Source organism: Pteropus medius, unplaced genomic scaffold (assembly GCF_902729225.1).
Source record: "Pteropus medius unplaced genomic scaffold, Ma_sr-lr_union100, whole genome shotgun sequence".
Lineage (NCBI taxonomy): Eukaryota > Metazoa > Chordata > Mammalia > Chiroptera > Pteropodidae > Pteropus > Pteropus medius.
Genome location: NW_024350926.1, coordinates 3,383,036 through 3,407,641, shown reverse-complemented (window position 1 = coordinate 3,407,641; position 24,606 = coordinate 3,383,036). Strand labels below are relative to the sequence as shown.

General features: G+C 36.8%; 1 protein-coding gene and 1 pseudogene across 1 annotated transcript in view; one reads left to right on the top strand and one right to left on the bottom strand.

The window, feature by feature from the left end:
- The window catches only part of CUNH8orf34 (chromosome unknown C8orf34 homolog), a 273,416-nt gene that overhangs the window by 136,751 nt on the left and 112,059 nt on the right, over positions 1-24,606 (bottom strand).
- On the top strand, positions 8,650-8,768 carry LOC120585656 (uncharacterized; annotated as a pseudogene).

Genomic DNA, 24,606 nt, shown 5'->3' with positions numbered 1-24,606 from the left:
AAGAAAAAAAAAAAAAACTGTCCAAACTATTTTTAAAGAATAACACATAAGGACAGTGCCAAAATTTATAAGCTAAATTTCACACACAAAAAAAGATATAAAAATGCTAAATATGAGTCAATGGATTATAACCCTATACTAAGAAAATAATAAAGACACGATGAAATAAGTTTCCGTTTTGAAATTTCAGTATAACTGACTGCATTAATGGACTATTGGGAGAAAATGACGTGTTGATAAAACAGACATGACAGCATTTAATAATACTGAACAAATATTTCTGATTAACAACTCTCAGGAAAAAATAACAACAGAAAAGGAATTTGTAATTTGATAAAGGTTAGATGCCAAAAACTTAGAGCAAACATTACATTTAAAAGATAATTTAGATGCATTCCCTTTAGGAACGGGGACAAGACAAGGACACGCACCATAATTGCTGTTTGACATACGAAAGAAAACAGAAAAAATAACCAGTGAAGTAGGATTAGAAAAGAAGAGATAAAAATGCAATTATGCATTTAATAAGCTACAGAGAAAGCCTAACAGATTTAAAACACAGCAGGTTTATTGGATAAAAGATGAACCTTTAAAATTCAAAACCACCCCCAGTCTGTGAGCTATAAGCAATTAAATTTTAGAAAATAAGATACAACCACAGTGTAAATCAAAACAATACTTTATCTGGAAATTAACCTAATAAAGAAATCTCAGATCTTTGTGGAGAAACACATGAAAACAAATTAAAAGTTATAAAAGAGTCGAATAGAGAACTATACTACATTGATCTACAGATTAGATGCAATTCCAATCAAACCACCCAAAAAATTTTTTGTGAAACCGAAAAATTATAATTTTTAAAAAGTTTAAATACATTACTGTGAACACCTATGTGAAGAATGTCAAGAGAGAAAATACAGAGGATGAAAGAAATAACCACACAATGAATGGAGAGGGACTCTGCAGAGACCCACAGAAGAATGAGTTATGAACTGAGGCATATGATCCACAACCAAATTTATACATTTACACGTTTTAAAAAAAAAAGAAAAGAAAAGCTAAGTCAGGAAGGGATTATTTACTTCTTAGAAAGATTCTTTTCTTTTCTTTTTCTTTTTTTTTTTTTAACCCTGGGCATATTTACATATACTTTTTTTTTCACCCTGGGCATATTTACATATATTTCAGTTTAAGAACAAACAATCGTACTCATGAAAGAGCTCTCAGATCATGACATGACAAAGCTCCTGGGGCCAGCCTTCAGTAATGGTCTGATCACAGGAAGTTCATCTAAATTCTTAAGTTCTCTAAACTGTACTTTATTCATCTGAGAAATGCAAGTGATAACGTTCATGAGCATGACACGAACACATACAGGTGAGAGCGCTCGATGGTGTGCCCGGCGCTGGTGCTTCTGAATCAGCATCTGCTCACTCGTGGCAGGTGTTAGCTACGTCTAGTGAGGATTACACGTTAGTCAACTCTGGGTTGTCTGTGCGCACACATTACAAGGTGCAGGGGAAACTATGCTAAATTAGCCTATAGCTTAGCTCGTCTCCCGCCAAAGCTATTAATCATGAAATATTAGGCACACTGAAGTATTTCTTTTTCCCCTCGTCCACCCTCACCATGGGGGTGAAATCAATACTATTTATTTCATCAGTGTGCTGGGGCTCAGAGTTATCGTTAAAGTAACAGTGTGAGTTTTTTTCAAGAATGCTTAATCTTGATGGATGGTTAAAATTTTATTTGCTATGTCCAAATGTGCTAAGAAAAGGTAGCTTTTTAATTTTACATCTAGTCTTCTTCTCAAGGTCTCTATCCCATTGGCTAATGGAAAAAAGCAAAGAAATTATCAGTAACATTATTGGGTCAGATAAAGGAGCTAAAGGATTTTCAGTGGTTTTCTCTTAAAGACTTTGACTCTTTCACATTAAATGTCAGTTGGTCAGATATTCCTTCCCTCCCCTCGATTATTCCGAGATGGTAACAGGGTGTACAGGGGGCCTCGCATGGCCTCACGACCTTGTGTCAGCAATACCGGGAGGGGCCTCAAGTCCAGGTGGCACTTCCTCAGGGCTTTCTCCAGCAGTGTGCGTGGTCAGATCCTGGCCTTGAGTCCCTGGTGTCCTTGGTGGTGAGATGGATCTCACTGGGCTTTTGAGAATGTGATGCTGGTGTCCACTAACGTCAATGAGAGTCCCCGCACATTAGAGTATCTTATTCTAACGCCAGCTTCTACCAGTCCTTCAGCTGCCTTAACTGGTGCAAGACCCATCTCTGGGTGCATGGAAATATTGCTGGCTATGGAAAGCGGGAGCCGCCTCAGATCCATCACTAGACACTTCCTTCTGCCAGTGGAGCCTTACTGCTCTCACATCACATTGGATAAAGCTCTGAGCTCAGGGCTGGGCATCTCTAAAGGCCTGGAGCTTGATCCTGATTATAGATACCTAGGCCCAAATCCTAGGGGGTTTCTATATGCAGTTGGATATCTTAGTGATTTCATTGATTCCAACTTTATTAATTTCATGATTTCAATCACTCGAAGTTGGCTTTTAGAGAGGATAAGAGTTAGGGCTCTCATCTAGCTGTTCTCTTCTACTTTCCACTGTCCTCTTCTGTCAAATTTGTTTGGATTTTCCTCCTGTTCCTGTGCAATGAGAACCTCCTTTAATTAACATTCTCGGTTCTCATGACCTTGGCTTTATAGTAAAACTCCACGACCTGCTTAAAAGGCCACGCTCTTCAGGTTAATGAAAACAAAAGAGAATAAGAAAATCTTTTTTTATAAAATTGTTTCTGAGAAATTGAAAAGTTGTAGTCAATATTTAAAGATTTTGTTTCTTCCTTCTCTCCCTCTCTCTTTCTCTCCCTCCCTCTCTCTCTTTCTCTCTCTCTCTCTCTCTTTCTCTCTGTCTGTCTGTCTCTCTCCTTCCTTCCTTCCCTCCTTCCTTCTTTCCTTCCTTCCTTTCTTTTTCTGTATTCCCACTACATCAATCTTACACCTCCCTAGTATAAGCATAGATGTCTCTGTCCAAATAGGAGAGAGATAACATACAACAGCTTGTGAAAGAGGACTGCATTTATGGATAAAGAGAGCAGGGGGTGGGTAGCTTCTGTCACACTGTCCTTGATTTTGAAGTAAACTCAAGTAATGTTCTCTAGTGCATCCTCAAAATCTGTGGTCAATGTGATTGATAGATAACTTACTTGTTTGTGTTTGGCCACTTGTAGTACACAGCCTTGAGAATGAGGTTAGTCCAAATTTAATTTGCTGTCTAGATTGCAAATAAAGTCAACACAATCACAGTCATTCATAGTCAACACATTCATTTACGTATCGTCTATAGTGGCCCTGCATTAAACAGCAGGGGTGAACAGTGGCGACTGATACCATATGGTCTGCAAAGTCTAAAATATTGATCATCTGGTCCTTTGCACAAAAAGTTGCTGACTTCTGGCCTAGTATTGTTAGAGAGCACTAAGTTTCAGAAGTATTTCTTATTCCAGGGCTGAAATCAGTCATCGGCGACTGTCATTAGCCCCAACTCCACCCTTGTAAACTGTAAAGTGCCATGTGAAATGAGACTGTCTATTTTTCCACATGATAGTCCTTCAAATTCACGAAGACCCATAAGACTCTGTTGCATGGACTAAGGTCTACAGCTCATTTGGAACAGTGTGTGTACTTCAAAATGTGTATTGCATGCGGAAGTAAACAATACAACTTTAGTCTGACCATTCCTATACTCTAACCCGTAAGCTAAAAGCACATGGCAAAAAGGCAAGCAATAGAGAATTGCTTACATAGTAAGAAATTATTCCTGGGGATATCGTTGACTGTGCAAAATCATGGGGGCCCACTGACTTCAAAGTGGATAGGAGCATCTCATATTTGCTATTCAAATAGAAACTTAAAACATATTATATTTATGCCTTATAAATCATCGAAACTTCTGGAAAAAAAAAAACAAACAAAAAAAACCAAGATTCCTAGGATAATAGATGAGCTACAACAACCTAGACTCTGATAGCAAATGTTAATGTAATATAGTGAAAAGAAAGAAACTTTAAGGCTTCTTGGCTCTGAAAGACTACTGTTTTTCAGAAATATTTCATATCTTTCAGTGTTTAAAGTACTTAATTTTTGGACTTATGCCTAAACTGGTCAAATATACAGCATATCTGAATTTGTAGCCCATTTCAATGATATTCCATCTGTTTAAGATTTATCCTTAAACTGTAATAGTTTCCATTCTTCTTAGCAAATAATAAAAGGTATAATGAAGGACATGTTAAATGTCTTCCTCGGTAAAAATCTTTCCTCTCCTTTATATATATTTAAATATATACAAACATACTTAGAATCAAAATCTCATCTGTCTCCAGTTCTTGTATTTTGTTTTAGTATTTAGTATGCTCCCCAACGAGCCTGTCTCCTGGTCTTCACACTCTGTCCCTTCCTGCAGTGTTTCAGGGTCGGACCAGGTGACTTACAGAATACTGCGGGAGTGATGGTGTGTCACTTCTGAGGTCAGCTCATAAAAGACACTGTGGCTTCTGCTTCTGCTGGTCTCTCTGTCTCTTTCTCTCTCTCTCTTCCTGGCTTGCTCACTCTGGGGCTAGTAAGTACCATGTCATGAGGACACTTCAGCAGCTTTATGGAGAGGTCCGTGTGATGAGACACTGAGGCCTCCTGCCGACAGCCATGTGTGTGAGCCTCCTTCAAAGCAGATATCCCAGTCCCGCCTCCTGTCAGCTCTGGCTGACATCCTGACTATAACCTCAGAAGAGACCCTGAGCCAAAAGCAACCAGCTATTGTGATTCCCAAATTCCTGACCCATTAAAACTGTGAGATAATAAATGTTCATTGTTTGAAGCCACTAGGTTTTAGGATAATTGTTACACCACAATAGATAACTAATACAAAACAAAATACAAACAACTGCACGACTGTCTCAATATTTTACCTAATATACACCTTTTATCCAATATGACGATGCAGTTTTTTAAGCATATACTGAAAATACTTGTTATCCCATTTCTGATCAAACGAAATCCGCAAATTACCCCATAAAATTCCTCCCCACCTTTTAAAGTTTTTTTCACTGGCCCATCACTACTAAACATCGTGGTTTTCTTTCTTTATTCTGCAGATCTACTCACCACACTATTTTCTCCACATTTTCCTCAATAAATCGAACTGTAAGCATCTTAAGGGCAATCTGAGTTCACATCTTAGCTTGCAAGTTCCCACCTGCAGCCCAACACTGAGCATCAAGCTCAAAGACAGAATTTTGTAATTTAAAAGGATCTTAGTTCAGATGTCCTAATATCTGAGGTCTAGAGAGAGTAAGCATCCCCCCAAGCGTACACACTGACAAATCTGCATTAGAGTCCAGGAATTCTATTTCATCTAGTCCTATTTCCACATCACCACTTTAAAACAAACAAAAAAAAATGATGTTGGTATGTTAATAAACTGCAGAGGTTGAGGAAAAAGGGTTCTAATTCTATGTTCTTTATAGAATCCTTTAAGTCACATCACAACTCAATTCATGTTTATTATTTTTATCATGCCGAATCTATTTTTAAGCCATAAGAACCAGAGAAAGAAAGAAAGAAAGAAAGAAAGAAAGAAAGAAAGAAAGAAAGAAAGAAAGAAAGAAAGAAAGAAAGAAAGAAAAAGCTAAGACCAAAGGAAGTTACAGTCATGATTTATATTAAGAGCTAAGTTTTAAGCAATGTTTCTGGACTACTTTGTCAGAGAGAACACTCCACCTGCCGAGTTTTTCACCTTGATCTTGGCCATGCTTCTGAGTAATGACTCCCAGCTGTTCTCTTTGTGATGCGTTTGCTCTTTCTGTGTATTTGGTGCCTAACAGATTGGACACTGAAGACATGGACATGTATATTTATTTATATGCACATAAGTAGACTTTCTTTAGAAAGATATATACATCTCTGTTGGTGGGATAAAATACCTCCTGAGGAGAACGGAAACCCACATGAACACTGTTTTGCTCAGCTCTCCCGTTTGCTGAGATTCTACGATCAGGTTCCATCTAACCTCTCTTTCTCCTAGAGAATTCAATCAGGATGGAGGGCTTCTGGCGCAATCTCAAGTGAGTTCAGAGGGCAAAATGGAGCAGATCCAATTGGTCTTCGGTATCACTTAAAAACTAGAGAGAGATTTTCTAATTCTGCCTGTGCAATGCATTACAAATAGTAGGCATACAACAAATATTTGTTGAATGAAAAGAATTAATGCACCAATTGATCGCCTATGAATCTGCAGCTAGAAAAAGCTGTCCTCAGTATTCTACATCAACCATGTCCTTTCCATTACAACCATGTCCTTTCCATTACAAAAATATTACCCTCATATGACAGATCATTCATTTTTTGAAAAGTTTTTACTTAGTTTTAAGTAACATGCTTTAAGACTCATAATTGTCAGTAAAAGCCACTCACAATGAGTGTAGGATTGGTTAAATAAATAATAGAATGTTACGTAGGATTTCTCAGATATCCATTTCATCTCTACCTCTCAAGAAGGCAAACTGGAACGTAAGTGAGAAAATGGATGTTGTTTTAGGAAAACAGTGAATTTATTCTAACTTGATAAGCGCATCATTTATAATCTTAGATTCTTTAAGTATCATTAGTTACAAACTACAAAGTTCATTATAGCTGTTGATCGCATAAGAGTATAGATTTATACTTTTGTTAAGAATCATTTATACATGTGACTTACTGCCTTGTAAAGAAATGGAACTGGATTAATGTTATTGAAAATTATCACTGTGGGAATTTGAAAATGGGTAATAATTTAAATATATTTAGGTCATTATTTGTATGAAGAGTTCACTGAGGTTAGCAATATATAATGAATAGGAATAAATTTCTGATTCAGAGAAAACTGGGTTCACATATAAAATATTTACTCCATCATTTACTAGTTATGTGAACTTGAACAAGTTACTTACATCCTCTAAGTATCAGTATGAATGATGACAGTTTGCAAGTCGTTGAATATATGCAATAACTTAAGCCCTTTACAGTTTCTCATGCATGGTAGGCATCTGTGTACTATTTTCCTTCCTGCAAATTATTCCTTTTCTCCCACACGTTTTCTCCATTGTCTATTTCTGCTCAGCACTCCTTCCTGTTCTTTTATGTGCCTTTCCAAGTTTCACAGGAGTTGGAAGACTGAGAACGACTTTCGTGAGATTCCCTTGCAGCTAGGATTCTAAATGCAATTTGGTTCTGCCAAGAAGATGCACTAGCAAGAAATTTAGGAGACAGGAGGGTGACAGAGGACACTTTCCCTCTGGCAGCGTAATGCCTGACAAACAAACTTCAGCAATGTGGATTTTTGTGATGGCGGGCCTCCAGGGCTGGCCTCCACTGCTGGCCTCCACTGCGGGTGCCCAGCTTTGGGACTGGAGGACAGTACTGACTTGGTGATAGTTTCCCGAAGCTTCTTCATCTCCGAGTGGTAGCAGCTGCTTCAGGAACTCTGAGTTGAAGCAATAGAAGCAAAATTCAGAAAACCCAAAACTCTGACTTTTGCTCCATCCTTTCCAATAGTTCTGTTAGTACTTAATCCCTGTGTTAAATCAGGGGTTTCTGCACTGGACCTCGACTAGGTCCTAAACATGTTCTAGACACTGAGGATTCAGGGTTGAAAAACATTTACTTCCTGATCTCAACACTGTGAAAGCTTGGAGAGTAGGCAACGCCATCATCAGAACAATCAGTATCTCTTCGTTATTCACAAGAAAAGTTATCCCTGAAGAATGTGTATTTTATGTGAAATGAATTACTTTGATACAAATTCTTTAATTTCTCATTTCCTCAGCAATAATTAAGCCTATCTTCTCATGATTTATTAGCATTATTTACTGATTATATTTGGTAGATGTAAGCTAGTAACTCAAGTTTTTTATTACTTCACATTCTCACAACTTCTGTCCTCTTCTGCAATTTAAATGTTAAAGCAAGAACACATCTTGAACTTGAATCAACCTGATCAAGCCATAAGTATATTAGAACTATATTGATAGCATTTACTATAAAATCACCTGTTTTTTAAAAAAATTACTCCCAATTAAGTACAAATCCCAAGTCTAATGATTATACATTAACGTAATACAATATAAATAAACTATTAATGAATCAAATAAGCACTTCAGATCTGCTTTCTTCCCTCCTTCCGTCCTCTCTCCCTTCTTTCCTTTCTTCCTTCCTTCTTCCTTTTCCTCTCCTTTTTCATCTTTTCTTTTTATAAGTTCAAAAGACAGGGCGAGGGTGATTTCCAATATCCCTTAACACTCTGATGATATTCTTTTTCTCTATTTAAGAAAAAATAAGCTCTTGGTCTACAGGGATTTTATGCAAGCTATTCTTTACAGTTTTGGGACTGGATAATCTTTTCTCACTATATTTATCAGCCCTTGCCATTCATTCATTATATTTTTGTTTCAGTTTCTGTATTATATGAATATTGTAATACCCTTATGAGCAGCTATTTAAAAAGTAATTTCTCTATATTATGTCCTTTGAAACTAATATTTCTTTATAAGTTAGGTCTAAGTATACTTGTTCAGTCTTTATATTTGCATCTTTAAGAATAAAGATGTGTCTACAGCCATGCCACCCTGAACAAGCCAGATCCTGTCTGATCTTGGAAGCTAAGCAGGGTCGGGCCTGGTTAGTACTTGGATGGGAGACCACCTAGGAAAACCAGGTGCTGTAGGAGTAAAAAATAAAAAAATAAGGGATTGTAAGCTGACAAGGTCCTTGAAATCTGTGAGGTCAATCAAGGGTTGCCTCGCCTAAAAAATAAAATAAAATAAAAATAAAAATAATAAAGATGCTTTGAAAAAGAAAATTTAAAAAAAATTCTTTTATCAATTATTTCCATTTTTTTTGTTCCTATATAATTTGATAAATATTGTTTAAGAATTCTGTCACTTATATCAAGATGAACCAAGACAAAGCAGTTTCTGCATCTGTGAGCAGCGGGACAATGTACACAGCCATTATTATAACAAAGTCCCAGAACTTTAAGGGGACAAGAACTCGGGCAGAGTCTGGAACACTAACCAGCTATGTACATGTTAATCCTTGATTCTCATTCGAACATTTAAAAGAAAATTATTTGGGGCACCATTTTGGAAGACTTGTGATGAGTTCTTTTAGTGAGGGAGGTTTATGCCTTATGAGCATCTAAGGATCTCTACCCTTTAACAAAGAAACAGACTTGGTTATTTTACATGTTACATAACTGGGGACTTATACTGGCAAATACTCCAAATTAGCAAAGTAAAAGCAGCATGTTGAAAAATTGTTTTTATGCTAAATATTTTCTTTAAACTTTGTAGAAATTTCAGAAAAGAACATAAAGTGAGTTTTTTAAATCATTTTTTTTTTTACATAAAAGAAACTAGTAAAACAAATTTAATTTACAACCCAGGTTTCCATTTTAATAACCTAAACAATTCTGTCCTGTATGAGGTTTACTTATATATGACATATATTCATTTTTTTTGAAAACTTAATTTTATCTAGATGTAAAATTTCAATATTGCAAATCAAAAGCATCAGCGCCCCCTTGTGGCACAACAAAGTTTAAGCAGCAAGGTAGTGCTCTCCTTAAATTTGCATCAATTCTTCTCATTCATTCTGTTAACGATGATAAAATAACTTAAAACCTCTTATGTAACATGTGATTCTAAATATATTCTAGACATTGCAAGGTGTAAGCGCACAACATAAGTCAATTTTTAAAATGTTTCAAAATACCACTGATTTAAAGAAAAATTTCATGCTTTGTTACATATTTATATTAATACTCTATGATACTTTTCTATGACTTTATAATAGTAGAAGTTTTTAACACACTTAAATTTATTTTTAAAAGTAGACAGAACTTGTCAAATGTGTGTATGAATCAGCTGGGGTTTTGTTAAAATGCATATTCTGGTTTCACGGGTTTGTGTGGGGCCTCATCTTCTGTATTTCTAAGAAGTTCTCTGAAGATACAGATGTTGCTAGGCTGAACAGCACACTTTGCATAGTAATTAGATAAAGCATTTATTTATTTTTTGTATGAAGCATTTAAAATATTTAGAAATTTTTTACATAACCAGCTACATGATAAATGTAAAGATACAATCCTTTGGGATATGATTGAACTTTAAAAGGAGAAACACCTTCATAAACTAATTGATCTGTGTGTATTTTAATATACTAGCTTATATTAATAAGGTCAAATAAAATTACCCAGTTACATTTGTGGATGCCTTTTGTGATTTGCAAGGCTATTTTAGTGTATATTTTACTTCGAAATGTTTCTTCCCTATCAGATTTTCACAGAAATATACTTGAGTTAAAAAGCAGTTAGAAGCATGAATTTTAACCATAGAACTTTTATCAGCACCAAATGCCAAAAGAACAATGCATTTAACACAGTGCTTGACTTATAACAAGAATTCTGCAAATTTTCGCTATTGTATCATTCTATCAAATACAATATTCAAACGAAGCCCCCAACTAGACTAGATTTATTAATGATAGGTAGACAATTGGACTGAAAGGACTGTGGCTAAGAAAAATGAGCTAAGTTGTGGTGCTTCCTTCTGTGATGGGTACTCTGCCTATCGCCGATGGCAGTAAACAGCTATTTTAAAGACTCTTGCTTTCAATAACTTTCCAGCCCTAATATAGTATCGTATTTAGAAGAAAAAAAACTCCTTGAATGTTACCCAAATACATTTTAATGTTTGAGTTTTTTTTTTAAAATACAGAGTATCTAAAAGCTTTAAATCCCCAGGAAAAGGATATTATTTCTTTTTAAATATTTCCGTATACCTATAACATTATTCTAATAATCTGTGTTTCTAGAAAAGCAGATATATTACAGAATGGTGTATGTGTGTGTGTAAAAAGAACATGAAATTGGTGATAAGTGAGTGAATGACCTAACACTTTGAATCGCAGGATAGGAATAAAAGCAAGATTATTGTACAGGTCCTGGGAATGACAGTCATTTTTTAATGACAAATAACATGACTTTATTTAAAAAAAAAAAAGAAGAGAGGAAAAAGCCTCATAGCATATATAGGTCCATCATACAAATAAAAGTAAGCATGTATTATCATCCAACTTATCCAGATTAAGAAACCAAAGCTTATTAAGGTAAATTACCTACTTTGTCACTTGGAGCCAATAAGAGCTAAGTCCCAATAAAAATGATGAGCTCCTAAAGACCAGGAACTACAGCTCTTTCATGCATGTAGACACTTTAGGAAACAGAATATGGAAGACTCATCTTATTGCCTCTGTTCACTCTTAACATAGGGCTCCATTAAAGACCACTCATGATTGGGAACTCAGTGGCCATAGTGGGCGGGGCACTTCAGCCGCGAGATATTTAGAATGCCACCATTGTGCGAGCTCTAGAGATTGCACACCTCTATTCTGACAAAATATCTTTTTTTCTACTTCAATTATTCCACAAAATGCAAAAAAAAAAAAAAAAAAATCAATCTCTAGTGCCAATTTAAACTCTAGTCCGAGATATCATTGCAGGCTTAACACATATGGGATTGAAAACATGAGTAGGCAGTAATAGGATACAAGCACTTCAGGAAGTGACAGGATGAAGGATTAGAACACTACACTGTTTATAGTGCCAAAAGTAGCAATATAAACTGAAGAGTAACAGCTTGACAAAAAAAAGTGATTAAGAGTAGCTGTTATAAACTACTTTTAGTTTTAGATACTCAGTTTACACTGACTTAGGTATATACTCATTTTATTAGCATTTTAATACAATTCACAAAGAATACGAATACACCACATTCATTAAGTACAAGTCTTATTTACAGGCGAAAAATTATAAACTTATGACACTCATGTACCTTTCTACTAATGACATTTCCAACATTTAATGGTTTGTATTTGTATTTCTTTCTTTGCAGATGGTATAATTAATAGTGAAATGTCATTTAGAGCTTAGATTTTACATAAGCTTATTATTTTACTTAGAACAGCTTCAAGCTGTGAAGTTATTATTTATTCAAATTTCTGTACATATGAAAGTAAGAAATTCTGATCTCCCTATTTCATTTTTTTTGAAGAAATATTTCACTGAGGAAACCCTAGGAAACACAGAAAATCTTCCAATATGGACTAATTTGTATCATTTACACTTCTGAAGAAATCATCACTGCTGTCGGATTTTTGACAAAACTATAACATTTAGTAGAATTTCAAATAAGATCTTCCATCAAGTAGAATAGTCGCTCCTTATGCATGAGTTTTGAGTTTATACAAAATGGAATATAAATACATGCACTATGTTATTTCATGTAAAAGAAAAATATAATGTGTTCTGTTTATTCTGATCTCCACTGTGAGTTAAATACTACTAATTCTATACAATCTAAAGTATTAAAAATCGGAGAAATACCCTGATTTTAAGACCAAGGATAATATTCTTATTCTAATTTTGTGAACAAGATAATATAGTATAGGATAGGTGATAGATATGTCAGGTAGGTAAATAATTTCTGGTTGAACAATAATATTCAGAGGGTATCACACATCATGAGGTAGATAATAAGCTGAGGTAAAATATGATTAAAAAATAATTTTTCAGTATCTTGGATGAAGATTAGTATCACCTCTATTACTTAGATTTTATACAGATTTTGAAGTAGCAGCTAATATTACTAGAAAATCAAATCAGAGTTAAACAGTTCTAATAGACGACATTAGTGATTCACAAACTACATTAAGTAGAACACTGGCTCTATTGTATATCACTAGTACTACTCAAAAAATAATTCAATAGTCAAGTAAATTTGGAAAATGTTGAATAAATAAAGTTTAAATTGGCTTCCTAACTGTAGAACTTCTCAGAAATTTTGATTATCTAGTGGTCATTGAAAATCTGCAAGACATGAATATAGTATAAATAATTTGACAAATGTCTTTGACCATTGAGTTTTTTTTTTAAGGAACATCACATTAAACTAATATTTCATGAGATGCCTTTTTGATAGTCTAATACAAATGGTAAAATGAGTAAAATGAAACTTAATAGTGACCAATGTAAAGTCACATATTGAGATTGTATTTAAAAAGTTTAGCAAATGAGTAAAAGACAAGATCTACCATAGCAATTTTATATGAGCCAAGAATAGGTCTGTAACGTGAACACAAAAGGAGGCAAATGCAAATACTAAACAGCATACAACGTGTATTTGTTAACGGACGTTTAACTAGAGAAGATCACGTGGAGAGGCCAGGGATAGAAAAAGTCCTAAAAACTCAGACAGTATGGAGTAGTTTAAGAAAATGAAGATGCTTAGCGGAAAGAAAGAAGACTTGGCACATTTGTAATAACTCGACTAAGGGCTGAGTATGAAAAAGAGCCCCAAATTATTCTGGGGTGCCCCAGGAGACTGAAATAATCGAAAGGCAGATTCCAGCCCTATATGAAAAGCAGGTCATGCATTATCACTACCCATGTGGTTTTCAAACATGTAAAATCTCAGACTGCCCTCCTTGGCACAGGAGAGCCTGAAGGCTTTGTCGCTGGATGCTGACACGACTTTAACGGGTCTTCCTATTGTCGCTCCCGTGGCTGAGTGTGTTTGCACATTAACTAGTTTCATGGTGGCACAGTTAGGAAACGTGCCTCATGGGAGCGTTTCTCAGGATAAGCTGAAGACAGCAAGCGCAGGGAATATATATAAGAATACTAAGAAAAACCATGAAGATCACCAAAAGTTTGTTTAAATGTTCTGAAGCCAGATCCAGCCTCACAATTATACCTGACTAGTGAGTCTGTGTTCAAGTAATGCTCAGGTTGGCCCTCTGGTGGTGGTTCTGATAATATGAAGAGAGCAAATTGTCTTGAACACAGAAAAATGTAGGATTCAGGCCAATCATTTTGAAGATAACAGAAAACATGAGAGAATGCAACAGGAAGGAACGAGCAGGGAAGAACAGAAGTGAACAGCAGCTTTGGTGCTGGTGGCTTAACTGAGGATGTCACCTCATTGTTTCTTGAAGTTTTCAGCCTTTCAGGGAGGTAGGCTGCAGGTGCCCTGCAGAGGTAGCATCTGGAGTATAAAGTCAGCAATATTTGTCCTCACAACTATTTTAAAAGGCATGATAGGGTAGCGTGTTTAAACTTGAGTGACACTAACTGACATTGTCCTCTGAATTTCTTGGCAGAGGATCGTTAAATTCAGCGAGACGGTCTGGACTATATAGCTCAGGGCTGAGAACTCTGCTGGAGATTTGGAGAGAGAGGTGAAGCAGCAGCCGTGGTGAGGTGAGGAAGGTGGGGGGCAGGCTCAGGTGTGGCTGTCGCGGGGGCAGCGGAGGGGCCTGAAGCCACTCCAGCTCCTGCCCAGTGTCTAGCTCAGGGGTGTGCGACACCCCAGCCAGGAGTGTGTGCAGCTCCACGGAGTAGGCTCCGGCTTTTCCTAGGAGTCCCCTCCACCACTGAAGGCGAGGCCCAGAGGTGGGCGGAGCCGACGTGGGTCCCAGCTGGCCCTCACGGTCAGGTTTGTCTTTCGTCCTCCCTCTTCCTGCCCATCGTCCTTCTTCCTTCACCTGCCGTTCAGCTGACTTCAGCCAAACACCGGATGCAGAAGCGTCAGCCTTACAGACGATTTAACCAGCTCCTTCTGTGTGGCGTCAAATGCTCAAATAAATCCCTTATTCGGTATCACTTTCAGAACTTTTGTTTCTCTGAGAAAACTCTGAGCGATCCAGGGTTAATTCCAAGTTCCCTTCCTTAGTAAGGGTTCGTGTGTAGAGACTGAAGATCTCGGCATAGAAACCTGCACCTGTTTCTAAGAGCCAACAAAGCCGGTGCTTGCTCGTTTGTTGTTTTGTTGGAAAGAGAAGTGGGTGGAAGAAAGGGAAAGCAGTCTGCAACATGGGCTGACAAATGAAAGCCCACAGGCCAAAGCTGCCCCGCTGCCTGTTTTTGTAAATAAAATTTGTTGGAACACGGCCACGCCCAGTTATTTACTTATTATCTATGTATGATTTTACAATATAATAGCGAGAGTTATATAGTGCGAGAGAGACTGTATGGCCTACGCAGCCTAAAATATTTATGATCTGGCTCTTTTTGTGAAAAGTTTTCTGTACCTCTTCTTAACTTTAAAGATAGAATCCTTTTACTGGGTTCAATATTAAAATATTATCAGTTTCTATTTTGAAAAGTTTTATATTGTTAGAATTTCTTACATAAAGATCTTTCAACGAAGGATTATAAAAAGTTGGGGCCTTTATAAAATCTGCTGATTTAGTTATAATGTAAATTACCATGCATCAATCATCTACTTTGTGCCAGATACTGCGAAATATAAATTTGTTCCACAGTTTACAGATTAACAATCGAAAAATTTAAAGAGCCTATTAAATTTCCTAGGATTTCCTCGCAACCAGGGTGAGGGAGTCAATATCAAAACCCAAATTCTAGTCTAACTTTTAACCCTAGTCTCCTCTAGCGATATTTATGGTAAATTTCTAGTGGAGTTTTTACTGCTGACAAAGTTCAGTGAACTAATACTTCACAAAAACAGAAATAAGTACTATTTGACATAATTACATGCAAAATGAAAAACACAACTTCACAAATAACCATAGATAAAAGCTTTTAAATGTCTCTGAAATGCTTAACAGGTAACATCAACTATAATTACAATCCGGATTTTTTTAAAATGCTATAATGTTTAATAACAGCGTCTTGAGTAAGACTTATTAGCTGACTACTCTTTATCTGTTCTTCTATAATTCGTACCTTCTTCCTAGCTATTCCTGTTTCTTACGTGATTGTCCGTTTTGGATATACTGACATTTCATTTGAAAAAAAAATCCTTCATAGCTACATAGCTTTATTAAATTTTTTTTAAAAAATCATCTTATAATTCTCTAAGTCCTATTTCAAACGTTCTTATTTAAAGGTAAGTTAAAATCTGAGTAACTCTTAGACCCTGCTGCCCGGTAACACGCCAGCTGAAGCAACGTCATGAAACATTTTGCACAGCCCATCACTATGCTCCACCGAGGTCAGAAAACCCTCGGCTTTGGGATACAAAGATAGACCCGTTCCGCTACCGGCATTGTTTTAGCTTTTGAAATGTATCCGTGTTCCCGCCTTTTCCTTTAAATGTTCATTCTCTCCCTCTCGCCTCCTTCCCCTCCCGCTCGCTGCCTCTCCCTGTCCCTCCGCATCTGGAAGCAGAGCTGTTTTACAGGGTTATGCGGAAGAGGCTATCTGGGGAATGAGGACACAGAGGCATTTTGGCTTCACTTGACCTCTAACCATTGGGCTGGCAGCTTTATCTTTGGGGGGACTGATTTGCTTCCTCAAGTGTAGGGCGTGTAAGTTACCCACGCTCGATCTTTGAGAGACCTACACTGTACAAAAGCCCATTCTTTCAGAGAGCAAAGATCTAATTCTGAAAACGTCATGACTGTACTGCTAGATGAGCCAGACGCATGGAAGCGAAGAGGCCCGTATGGAGAGACAAGGACGAAACTGAAAGGGGTTAGACAGGCTCCAAAGCAGACAAAAAGAGCTGAAAATGCACAGAAAACAAATTAAGGAAAGGAAAAGGAACAACTCACTGTGGTTCCTCCCTGACCCTGCTGGGCCGGCTGGGAGAAAAAGAGACTTGAGATGTTTTGGTGAGAAGAGTGGTTCTGTGACTGAAATGCCGGGTACCCTGCCCTTGACCCAACTCCAAGAGCGTGTGCAGATCAGGGTCAGCTTGCTCCCCCAGTGGTGGGCAGAGAGAGGATACACTCTGCTCTTCCCCTGCACATTTGTTTTTCAATGTGCACGAAAATCTAGAAGTCTCTCTCTCCAAGGACAACCTGACCCTGCATTACATCCAAACACATGGCTTATATTTTATAACTTCCGTGGAAGCTACTTCCACAAACCTCTGTTTTCTTCTGCTTTGCCTTCACCTACCACTGACATCTCTCCCACCCTCTCTGCCTTTTTGTCCCGCTGGCTACAGATCATAAACCAGCAGAATGGACCAACGAGAAATACAGCCCTAAGGAGGACGGGCAGGTGAGGTGGTGGGAAGGAGCTGCCACTCTGGACCTGGATCTTGTTTTGATAAAAATAATCCACAGAGCAGCAGCCTGGTCCAGGATGAGACTCCGATACCTGACCACACAGGACGAGGGTGAAAAGTTATAAGTGAAAGATGCACTATCCAACTCTTCACTGTATCAGTCCACACATTTCAGCACTGAAGAAGGAAAAGAATATACAGGTAACTCAGAAACACTTGCCAATGAGGTGGGTCCATATACGAATCAACCCCCCGCTCGAAAACCCCTCTTATTCTCCCATTTCTTTAACCACAGTCAGTCTTGCTGGAACCTGGCAATTCAGTGAAAAAATGCAAACCGAAAGCTTGGCAAAGATAAAGGATAATGTGCAGAGTTGAAAGTGGACTAGAGAACACTTGGAAAAATGAGACGAGGTTGAGCGGGACCAGTTAACAACTGAAAAAAGAAAATAGATAGGAATGATGAGCTCAGAGAGGCTTCAGAAGAGCAGTGTTTGATATCAAAGGATTGAGAGAGAACCCTGAAAAAGTTCTGGAAGTGTGCAGATAATTTTGCAACCTTTCTACGAAACTGCTGAAAAATTAAACGTTAATGAAGCCTGTGGTACTAGCCTACAGTGACCATGATTTTATTCTACAGTGATCATGCTGAAAAAGTCCACATAATTCAGTCATTATTTTAAGAATGAATATATAGTGAAATAGCAACCTAAATTTTGTAAGCCAGATATAAAGTAATTTAAAGATAATTGTTCATTTAATTTTTTAGGACACGTTCTAGTCAAACTGTATTAACTGTGAAATCGTGCACACCATTTTAAATGAATTCAGTTGAAGTGATCTTTTTCTGGTACCAATTTTTCTCAGATAAAAATAGCCTCCTCTATTAGGAAAGAAGCTTAAGGATCCCTGGTCTCACCCCCTCACTGCACAGAGAAAGAAACCAGAGCCCACAAGATGAGATGCCTTGCCCAAGGTCAAGGGGACCCAAGTCAAGGGCACAGCTGTCGATCAGCCCGTTGGCTCCAAGGGTAGGAATCCCCTCTTCACATACTCTATTTCTAGCCTAGGCTCATTTTCACGCTTGGGACTAACCTGCAAAATACTTAAAAACTACAGGTTTCTTACTTGACAATCATGTGACACCTCAGGGTGAACCCTGGGTCAGCAGTTTCTACATCTGCTTTTGGAATCCCTTCTGATTTCAAATGTAGCATTCTAGAGAGAAGACATGAAAAAATGTGTGATAAAAACATCATCTTCTGAAGCTGTAGCAATCAACTGTTTTGTTTACTTTTTATTCTTTTAAAATATAGTCAGTTTTTAAAGAGATAGATATGATCTGCAAATGCCATTTTGCAAAGTTCATGAAAACTGGAGTTTTTGTTCATTTGTAAGATAAAAAAGCTTCGGGAATAAATACACACACACATATATACATATATATACATATGTATATATATGTATATATATGGCATTTTTAACATGTAACAAAATATAGGACATAAAGATGCTTCCTTACTAATAAACTATTAACAGCAAACATCTGTTTAAGGATATGCATACTCTACAGTTATGTAACATAGCATTTTGAAATTTAAATAAAGTACAGGTGTTTCTTTTTCAGATACCCTTTCATCTTGTCTGGTCATTACTAAATATTGTGTGGAAAGCTCCTAGCAGATATTCTGAAGTTAAACTGTGTTTAGTAATCCCCCTTTCCCCTATATATCTACATATGTACAAGAAAAGATCAGAAATAAAAGTTCCTGTTCCTTTCCCCCATCCTGTACATTTGAAGTGTCTCTCTACATACATGCACGTGGTGTTTCTCCCTATTTCTATCATAATGCTTTCCAACACATGCTTCAGTAATGTTTCAAGAAAAAATGTATGTAAGTATGTGATTTCCTTGCTTTTACCCTTCCATAATTTTCCACTGACTGCAGGAAAAAATCCAAACCATTTATTATGAAAGAAAAACCTCTCTGTTATCAGGCCTCAGCCAATTCGTCCACTTTGTCACTTTCAATGAGCTGCCTCCAGTCTCGTGAACTGCTGAATATAAATACTTCTAGGTTCTCTGTGGTCCTCACCTACAACTCGACTTTCCTGTCTGTACCTGCTTGTTTTTCACGGACTCTGTTCCATCATCATCTCCATAAAGCTTTCTCTGTGCACTCCACCCTCGTCCATCCACGTGGAGGTCCTCCATTTGTTCCCACATCGTAGCCCATATCGCTTGGTACGTGTTCGCTGTTCGCCTAGCCTACTTCATTCCTAACTCTTTGAAGTCCCTGGCTATGTGTTTAATTTCATATCTAAATCTTGTTGATGCTTAATTTTTCAAGCTGAGATGTCTGTAGACACGGATGCTTAAAAACACATCTAAATATTATTTTCATGTATCTAATTCTTCTGCATTAAGACAGGCCACTAATGACAAGTAAAGAACAATGATTATTTGCCATGACTAATGTTGCCATTTTTCAAGTTTCCATTAGTATTCCTTCTATTTTTACTTTAAAGTTCTCTCTAAGCAGTTTTTATTTGCAAAACTAAATTTCCTATTCTATCATCTTCATCAATTTATAGACATCTGCATGACTTAAAACTTACAGATTATGTTTTTAAAAACCACGTTAAAACTTGTTTTAACATGAAATTATTTCTCATCACAAGACCGAAAATTATTTTTCCTGTATTCCTTTTCTGGGTTGGTGACACCAACATTCACCCAGATCTGACACACATAAGTCCCTTTAAGAGCCCTCCTTCTCCCTCACCTCTCTAGTATAACTGTCTGGATTCTCGCAATGAGTTCCCTCTGGTCTCTAAATCGTAATGCCTTTTACTCAGTCATTCCAGCAACCATCAGATTAACTTCAATAATGCAAATCTGATCTTTTCTCGTTTTACACTCCACTACTTCTAACCCAGCTTAAAGTCTTAACTCTTACTGGTGTATCCTCCCCACACACAATCTTCTTACAAGACAAACCATCTTCATCAGTCAAAACCCTGTTAATCTGTCACTTCTTCTGGGAAGCCCTCCCTGATTCTCTCACTGAATCACAGCTCCCCTAAATCACAGCTTATCCTGTACAAACTTTTGATATTCTGTTTGTTTATCCTATGGGTTTGTATCTATCTTTTTGTTGTTGTTGTCTTCTTCTCTGCCATGACCCTTGCATAGGGACTGTACTTCATTTGGTTCCGTATTTTCAGTACCTAGCACAGTAGCGTGGCATAATCAACGACCTAAACGGCTAATAGGAAATGTAATCGCAAACTTCTACTGGCCTTGCTATCCAGCTATTATCACAAAGATCCCTAGCCTATTTTTATGTTTAACAATTTTTCTTTGCTAGAAGAGGCTGCCAATTTCTCTGTGCTCGTGTGACGTTTCACTCTCTGCCTCTTTCTCATCTTTCCCCACCACCATATTCCTAACAATTCTGTTTGGTGAAAACAACTGAATTTACTATAAGAAAGGTACATTTTATTATCGTCTTATAAACTATATAACTGCCTAACCAATGTACTGTCGAGATGCTTGAAACTAATAATAATAAAAAAAAAAAACCTAACAGCAACATACATATGCCTTCCAAATTTCAAAAAAGGGCAATTTTTTTAAATGTCAGGTTAGTCATCAAAATTAGACTCAAAGCTAAAAATGAAGGGAAGATTAATTAATTTTTAACTTTATTCTCAAATTTGGTGTCTATGCAAACGATGTTTGCTGAATAATGGACTTCATTTTCTTCTGTGTTGACTCAGAATAAAAATGCTGAGGATTAATGAACGATTTTCATCTATTTTCCTACAACTTTCATCTATAAAAATCTTCAGAACTCAGAAATAAGAACCAGTAGATGAGAACCCACTTCATAAAGAAACACCTTCTGAACCACAGGCCTTTTAGCATCTGTTCCTATTTTAAGTGGAAATTTTCCACTTTTTCTTTTTCCAGTTACATGGGCATTTTATTCAAGTGGCCAAAAATCAAGGCAGAGAACACTTTACAACATTTCATCACTAACTCACATCTGTTGTTAATTCTTAGCCTCTCATCTTGGACTGACAACAGTCATGCTACCCGTTATGCTGATGTTTATGCTACAGTCACCTGGTCTGGAAAGGCGTCATCGCTCACATCCATTAGAATAAAAGAGTATGGAAGAAACGACCCCTGTTATCACAAATATAAGGAGGAAGCATAATGAAAGTCACCAGTATTCCCAAAATAACAATACTTTCAATCACTCTTCGGGAAGTATATTTATTCCTTATTGGTGTAGAAAGCTGATTTGATAAAGTCACACTTTTTGTTATAGGCTGCTCTATGGCAAGGCAGTTTGCAAGGCAACCAAAGCACACTCCCATAGCCCACATGCAAGGCGGGGCGTTTTCTACTCACTTACAAGACCTGGGTAGACACATGGCAAATAAATACTAACTAAAGATAATAAGAGTTGTGTCCTGGTGAGTGACTTAAACCCTAGGATTCGCAGCCTCATTGTTGGTCTAATAGTAATTTAAAACTGGTATCTTTATAAAGCAGCCTGTAAGTAGTTTATTTTAAAGGTAGACACATTTTTGGTTAAGCTTTTGGGGATCAGGCTCAGAATCAGGTTCCAAAGGACCAGCTAATTAGGCAATTTAATTTACAAGAAAAAGATGCCCCTAGAAAGAAGGTTAATGGATTTTTTAGTGTAAAATTATTTGCCTAGAACTAAGTGCTGAAAAGATGACAAATATAAATGGGTAACAAGTTAATTATGAAATGCAGAAGCTGACAGACTGTATCTTACCCTGCAGGAAAATAATGTGTTCTGAAGTACTGTTGAATTGGTAGGTAGACAGGGGATGAATTTTTTCCCTGGCTCTATTTAATGTACTAACATTCAACAAAATGCATGTTTTGTCTGTTGATGTGAATAACTTACGTTGAATGTATGACAGAAATGATGTATAGGTAGAATTAAAAATAAGAAAACCTAGGTTTAGGAAAATTTATCGCAAGCATCCATACTTCTTATTTGATTGTGAATCGAATATGGCTTGGAGAAGATTGACTAAGAATGAAAAAATTAAAAGGGAGTACAGGGCTACCAGAACTGAAGTGAGTTTCCGCTGTGAGAGGGAAATTCAGCCGACCTTTAAATGCCTTTGTGAATGGCATCTATCATCCCTACAACCTACATGACCATAAACCTCTTTAAATCCATAAGAACTCTGTGGCCCTCTATGAAAAACTCAAAATGCCATGAGGCTGACATAACAGGGAAGAGCAGGTGATTCTGACATCCCTCGTGGGTGGTGGCAGTCACGGTCCGATCCATGCAGTCCTGTCTCCAGCAGGCATCCAAGATGCAGTCTGCTTTCGCTCGCTTCCACCCCTGCTCCTGCACCCGGATCCCGGGGTTCGCTCTGAGGCTGGCTACGCCGTCCGATCTACCCGTTACACCACAATCTGTGAAACATCGCAATCTGCCTTTTGGACTCACAGGGTTTCTACTGTTAATAACTATCAAAATACTCACCAGGGACATTACAAGACACCTTCCTCTTAAAATTATTATCAGTTTTAGCATTTTCTTCTTGTTTAAAATGCCTATGTACACAAATAATAAGGAAATACATAAGTAGAAAAATGAAAGATCCACTTTAATTCTGTTTCCCTAAGTTAACCATGGGTTTAAAATATACAGATGGAGAAAGATACCTATGTATTTACTTATAACTCATATATATTTATAAAATTTTTGACTAATTTTTTTTAAAAAATTAGATGACATACATAATGGCTGCTACTTGTTTTTAAAAGCTAATAATTTTCATGTATTTCCATATATATTTCTTTCGCAATTTTTTTTTAACTAATATTCGGATTTCATTGAAATTAGACAATTTAAGTTTCCATCAATATGGCTAACTGAATGTCACGAAAGGCTTTCTGTTGTTCCAAATACAGAAATGCTAGGTAAAATATAACAAAATAAAATTACCTCAAAATACAGTCTAAAAGAAATGAAGTCATCATGTAGCAGAAAAAAAAGAAGAAATCTAGAATAAAAAAGTCTAGACTAAAGCCATTGTAGTCTACAGGGGTGATAATTATGGTCTAGGGATGGACAGAGCATTGGGCTAACAGCAGGAATTTACGAAGGAAAGAAATGAGGCCTTCGGCTCATGTAAATTGGGGAGCTGGAGTCTTCTGAATAAAGCTGGAGACTACGAAAAGCTGTAAGTTAGATTAGACTGTGACTTGAAATGGGGACAAGAAAAATTCTGCCACTCAGCCACAGAAGTGGCAAGAAAGTCTGTCATCTACTGGGGACTTCTGTTAGAAGAACCATTATTAATGGAAACATAAAGTTTTGCTCCACGATGGTGGGAAGTCCTAATTTATACTATCCAAGTGATGAGGAAAGCCTAAGCTGGGAAATCTAAAACTAAACTGACGAACCCACCTACAATCCTCTTAGAAGCAAATGAAAAAATATCTTGTTTGAGTCCTTCCGCAGCCCTAGGTCACAATTAAAAATTATGAACCACATTAAAAAAAAAAAAAAAATATCATGAGGGAGCCAAGTAAAAACATGTGAAAACAAGAGGAGAATTAACACCCCAAGAAGTGGAGATGATAGATTCACTTAAAAGACTACATATAAGTTTATTCAAAATGTTAAAGAGAAAAAAAAAACATTCAGGAACTATAAAGGGAAAATGGTAAGTATGGAGGAAAATAACAATAGATTTGAATTAAAAAATATAATTACTAGATGTAAAAAATAATTCAACTAAAAATATCAAAGGGTAAGATAACTAGAGCAAATAGGGCAAAATATCTAAAGAAATCATCCATAATAAAAAACACATAAATAAGAAAATTTTAAAAATGATAATTCGACTTCATTAGTGATAAGAGAAATGAAAACTTTTGAAGTAATAAGTCATTTCATAATTAAATTGACAAAGTTATTTTAGGTCAAATAACATGATGTTTTTAAGGTATACGACATGATGACTTAATATACATATATAGTAAAATGATTACCACAATCAAGTAATTAATACAGCTATCACTTTACATAGTCAAAGATTTTTTTGAAATATGATAATACCGTGTATAGTCAAAGCTGTAGGGAAACAGAAACACTAACTGTTGGAAGGAAGGGTAAGTAGGTGCGATCATTTTGGAGCTCAATATGGCCATCTGGGCCACCTTTGAAGATGTTTATACCATGTGGTATGAATAGTAGTTTCATGTCTAGGTATGTACCCAAGAGACTTAACAGAAAACCTTTGGCAATTTAAGTAGGAAAATTATTCGGTAACCAGGACAATCTTGCACAATACTGGATATTTAACATCCCTGCTCCTGCCCACTAACTGCCGGTACTGCCCACCCCTCCAGACATTATGACAAGTAAAAACACCTTCACAATTCACGAATGCACC